Source organism: Triticum urartu, chromosome 4 (genome assembly GCF_003073215.2).
Source record: "Triticum urartu cultivar G1812 chromosome 4, Tu2.1, whole genome shotgun sequence".
NCBI lineage: Eukaryota > Viridiplantae > Streptophyta > Magnoliopsida > Poales > Poaceae > Triticum > Triticum urartu.
The window spans coordinates 225875372-225881371 of NC_053025.1; positions in this window are offsets into that span (position 1 = coordinate 225875372).

Sequence of the window (6000 nt, forward strand, 5' to 3'; positions counted from 1 at the left end):
CGTGCGTCGTCCAAAAAATCTGAATCCTTCTCCAGTATGCCTCTGGCCCCCTTTTATAGTCAAAAGGGGCTGCCACAGTGGCACACAGGAGGTGGAAAGGTATACAGTAATTGAGCCTATCTCCTGGCATCGTAGGACATATGCATTTAATGCACTACCGACGAGCCCTTCTTGCTTTCTCGAGAATGACAAGGCGTGTAGTGCCACATTGGCTTGCTGCTGAGTTGGTGCTTGTCGAGTCATCCTAGAGGTCGCACGTCGCCACGCATGCGCCTGCCTAGCTGGTGGGCTAGCAGCTGCATGGGAACGGCCATGGAGTCTTGGCAGATGTGGGCCTGGCTGCGGCCCCGTGGATGTTTTTGGCAAGAGTGTAGCCGGGGCCCCGACAAGGGTCTTGCCATGGCATCTTGGTCGTCCCCGGCAAGGGTCTTGCCAGGGGTCTCGTGGGTATCCTTGACAAGGATCTTGCTGAGGATCGTTGTCTTCTGGTCATCATCTAGTGTTGTGTGCTTCTGGTTGCCACAAAGATCTTCATGAAACCATGCAGGCACTTCCTGAGCCTTGGTTTCAATGCTGTTGATGGCGTCGGAACTCTCAGGCTCAAGGGTGGCTGCGATGTTGGTGTTGGGCAAGTTGCCCCGGCAAGGTTCTTGCTGGGGCTGCGGAGGCCTCCCCGGCAAGGGCCTTGCCGGGGAAGTCCACCTCGCCCCTCTGCTCTTCGTGTTTCTGGCTTGGCGTTGTTCTGGTTGTCTTGTGGCTTTGCTTCCTTCCTCTTCCCCGCTAGGTGTGGCGCAAGCGCCGCTCCAACTGCCCGCGCACAAGTAAAGGGGTACAAAATAGGACCCCTCCTTTTGTGCACCGTCAGGAGCCCCCGGGCATGGGTCATACATAAGCGCGACGCGTTGTTGGGCTAGGCCCAAAATTGTGCGCGGGCATGCGGGGCCAAGTTTTACTGCTGTAACTCCCTCTCCTGTCGCGCTTCCCCATGATCCGCATTGAATGCGCGACATGGGGGTCGTGCGTGACATGAGTGAGGGAGTCCTGGATGAAGGGGTCCTCTGACGTCCGGCATGTTATCCATGGGCCAGACTAATGGGATGTGAAGATACGGAGACCGAAGACTGCACCCATGTCCGGATGGGACTCTCCTTGGCATGGAAGGCAAGCTTGGCGACCGGATATAAAGATTCCTTTCTTTGTAACCTACATTGTGTAACCCTAGATCCTTCCCGTGACTATATAAACTAGAGGGCTAGGTCCGTAGATAGGCTGAATACTCATTACCATAGTAATACCAGCTAGACCTCTAGGGTTTAGCCATTACAATCTCGATGTAGATCAACTCTTGTAATACTCGTATTCATCAATATCAATCAAGCAGGACGTAGGGTATTACCTCCGTAGAGAGGGACCGAACATGGGTAAAACATCGTGTCCCCTGTCTCCTATTATCATCGACCTTGGACGCACAGTTCGGGACCCCCTACCCGAGATCCTCCGGTTTTGACACCGACATTGGTGCTTTCATTGAGAGTTCCACTGTGCCGTCGACGAAAGGTTTGATGGCCCCTTCAATCGTCGATCGTGACGCGGTCCAAGGAGAAACTATCCTCCCCGGACAGATCTTCGTGTTCGGCGGCTTCGCACTGCAGGCCAACTCGTTTGGCCACCTGGAGCAGATCGATAGCTATGCCCCTAGCCATTAGGTCAGATTTGGGAGTTGGAACTACATTGCAGACATCCGTGGAGATTTAATCTTCGCCGGATTCGAGACCGCGGCGACCGCTCCCGGTCACCCCGATGATCCTGACCTAAATCTGTCATCAGACTGCATCCAGGATATCGCTCCTATAACCGCTCTGGCCGTAGAGCCAGAGGAGACTGCGCCACCCGAGGACAGGAGGATCAACCCCACCACGGAGGCCACAGATTCCACGACGTTGGAGCCGCACATAGAGTTACCCTCTCACGACGTCTTTGTCATCGGAACTCTGGACTCATCTCCGGCCATAAGTTCCGAACCACATGAGCCCGTGGACGCGAAATTTGATCGCTTATCGATCTTCGAGTTCCGCACCACAGACATCTTCCAGCACTCGCCTTTGGACGATGTGCTAAACTCGTTAAAGAACCTTTCCTTGGCGGAGGACTCACAACCGAACTATATCCGGTTCGAACTAGGGGTTGGTGGTGGAGAATTTTTCTTCCCACCCGCCACATACTTCATAGCCACAGTCGAGGATTTGACCGACACACTTGATTACGACTGCGAGGACATCGACGGTATGGACGACGATGCCAGAGAAGAAGAGGCCTAGAACCCGCCATTCACCGGATGCTGGACGGCCACTTCCTCGTATGATGTATACATGGTGGATGCAACAAAGGAGAATAGCGGCGATGACAAGGAAGATCCAACTAAGGATAAACCTTTCGAAATACAATCCAAGCGCCGGCGTCAGCGGCGCCGCTCTAAGTCACGCCGCAGCAAAGACAGTAACACCGACACAGGAGAAGATAACACACCAGAAGGTGCTGAAGACAACGAAGATCCCATTGAAACAGCTAATGAACAAGATGAACGGGAAGATGGGCAGGCTAGCCCTGGTAAGCAGGCCACTTATGAAGACTCAGAGGACGGAAGTTATATTCCGCTCCCGAGGATGAGGTGAGCCTCGGCACGGATGATTTCATCATGCCTGAGGAACCTATAGAGCAGGAGCGCTTCAAGCGCCAGCTAATCGCCACTGCAAGGAGCCTAAAAAAGAAGCAGCAGCAGCTTCAAGCTGACCAAGATCTGCTCAATGATAAATGGACCGATGTCCTAGCAACCGAAGAATACAGCCTCAAGCGCCCAACCAAAACCTACCCAAAGCGCAAATTGCTACCTCAGTTTGACGAGGAGGCGCCGGAATACATACCTCAATCGTACAATGTGGCTGACCGACCACCACGTGGTCGGGACAAAAACAGCAACTCATGCGGAACACCTGCCAGCCCCGCCTCATTGCACAGGTAGAGGTAAATTAGCCCACGGTCATACATATAACCTCAGGCAAAACCTGAACAATAAAGCAGGACATACCAGATCAATCTACGGATCGCGAGGACATGCCTCAACACGCGACGACGGCCACCTATTCGGACGTCACAAACTTGGTCATGCATGGACTGAAAACCGCAGACGGACTCCATCAGAGCTACGTCACGATACGGCCCGATATAGAGGCGCCGCACACCCTCATTTCTTCACTGATGAGGTCCTAGATCACGCATTCCCATAAGGGTTCAAACCCATGAATATAGAATCATACGACGGAACCATGGACCTGGCGATGTGGATCGAAGACTTCATTCTCCACATTCATATGGCCCGCGGCGATGACCTCCACGCCATCAAATACCTCCCATTAAAATTCAAGGGGCCAGCTTGGCACTGGCTCAACCTTCTGCCTGCAAATTCTATTGGCAGCTTGCAGGACTTGGAAGAGGCCTTCCTCGATAACTTCGAAGGTACATACGTTCGACCTCCGGACGCTGATGACTTAAGCCATATAGTTCAACAGCCCGGAGTGTCCACCAGGAAATTCTGGACAAGGTTCTTAATTAAAAAGAATCAAATCGTTGATTGTCCGGATGCCGAAGCCCTAGCAGCCTTCAAACATAGCATCCGCGACGAATGGCTTGCTCGCCACCTCGGCCAAGAAAAGCCAAAATCCATGGCAGCCCTCAGCGGCACTCATGACCCACTTTTGTGCGGGTGAGGACAGTTGGTTGGCCCGTAGCAAAAACAATGCAAGCGACGCCGGCACCCCTGAAGCTAAAACTAGCGAAGAAAAGTCTCAACGCAATTGATACAAGCGTCGAAACAACAGTGATAACACCGAACACACGTCAGTCAATGCCGGATTTAGGGGCTCTAAGTCCGGTCAGCGGAAGAAGCCGTTCCGAAAGAACAATTCAGGCCCATCCATCTTGGACCGCATACTTGATCGTCCGTGCTAGATTCATGGCATCCTAGGCAAACCACCCAATCATACAAATAGAGATTGCTGGGTTTTTAAATAGGTCGGCAAATTAAACGCCGAGAACGGGGAAAAGGGATCGCAAAGCAAGGACGATGATGAAGCGCCCCAGCAACCAAACACAGGGGGACGGAAGTAGTTTCCCCCGAGGACAAAACGATGAACATGATATACGCTACCCATATCCCCAAGAGGGAGCGCAAGCGTGCGCTCAGGGACGTCTATGCGATAGAGGCAGTCGCCCCAAAATTTAATCCATGGTCGTCATGCCCGATCACTTTTGATCGCCGGGATCATCCGACCAGTATCCGTCACGATGGCTCAGCCGCACTGGTCCTAGACCCAATAATTGATGGGTTCCACCTGAGTCGCATCCTTATGGACGGAGGTAGCAGCCTCAATCTGCTCTATCAGGATACAATGTGAAAAAGGGCATTAACCCATCTCGGATCAAGCCCACCAGTACTACCTTCAAAGGAGTCATACCAGGTGTAGGGGCCTGCTTTACGGGCTCAATCACACTAGAGGTTGTCTTCAGATCTCCGGACAACTTCCGAAGCGAGGAGTTAATCTTCAATATCGTCCCCTTCCGCAGCGGCTATCACGCACTACTTGGACGAACTGTGTTCGCTCGATTCAACGCAGTACCACACTATGCTTATCTCAAGATCAAGATGCCCGGTCCACGCAGCGTCATAATAGTCAACGGAAATTCGGAACGCTCCCTCCGTACTGAAGAGCACACAGCTACCTTAGAAGCAGAAGTACAGAGTGCCCTTGTAACATCCCAAATTACCAATTTGGAATGTTATACATTAGATCATCATTGCATATCATATTTTATTTTGCATTTTGGTTTATCCTAGAAATTCTACGCAACTCAATGACCCACTCAATGACCCACGGAGAGAGTTGGGGATTTCGTTATTTTCATATTTGAGTTTTCTCAAATTTTGAGAATAGGATCATTTGATTTTATTTATTTTATCATCAATTATTTCTATTACAAAAATATGAGAGAGGGAATAAAATGAATTTCCCAAAATAAACAAATATTGAGGATTTAATAATAAAATCAAATAAGTTTTTATTTCGGAGGTTTTCAGTGTTTTATTTGAATTTAGGAAAAATGTGTGTTTTTCAAAATTGCATTTAGGTCCCAAATAAATGTTCACCTTGTGCGACTTGATTTTAGAAGCCCGTGAAAATTTATTTCGGAATTTTTGGAGTCCGTTTAGTATTTCTTTTTATTTTTCTTCTGCGCGTAAATATTAAAAAAAAATGAACCGACCTAGGGCCGTGTCCGACTAGGACTCCTGGCCCGTTAGGCTATTAAAGCCGGGGAAGAGTCCCAGCCGGGAGAGCCAGCGCCCAGCCCCGAAACCCTAGCCGCCCGCCGCTCCCGCCGCCGCTGCCGCACGCTCGCCGAGGTTCGCCGCCGCCTCGAAATCGCGCCGTTTTTTTAATTTTTTTCCAAAAACGTTCGGTTTTTCCGTCGGTTTTTTTAGATTCGGTTTTTAAATAGATCGGTTTTTCCGGTTATTTAAATAGTGAGCGTTCGTCATTCGTTCTTCTAGCGAACTTCGTCATTTTTCTTTTTCTCGGATTAAATCCACGATTTTTCTGATCGCGATTCCTGATCCATTTTCGTTTTAGTATAACTTTTCGCTCGTTTATCGGAATCAGGCGATTCAAGCGCCTAGAGTTTCGTCTCGAAACCCTCTATCCTTTAAACAACTTAAACAAGTTTTTGTCACTGTAAAATTTACCCTATATCCAGATTAGTAGAACGAATTTGTTTCCTTTCGCCGTTTGACTTTCGTTGCTTCGTTCGATTTGATTCTTTTTGCCAACCGGAGTTCTTAAGTTGAACCTTCTGGTTAGATCTCTTATTTGAGTTTTACCTGTGCATTAGATGAGTACTTATTGTATGCTTGTTTGTTTGTCTACGATAGAATACCCAGAGTGCGCCGCT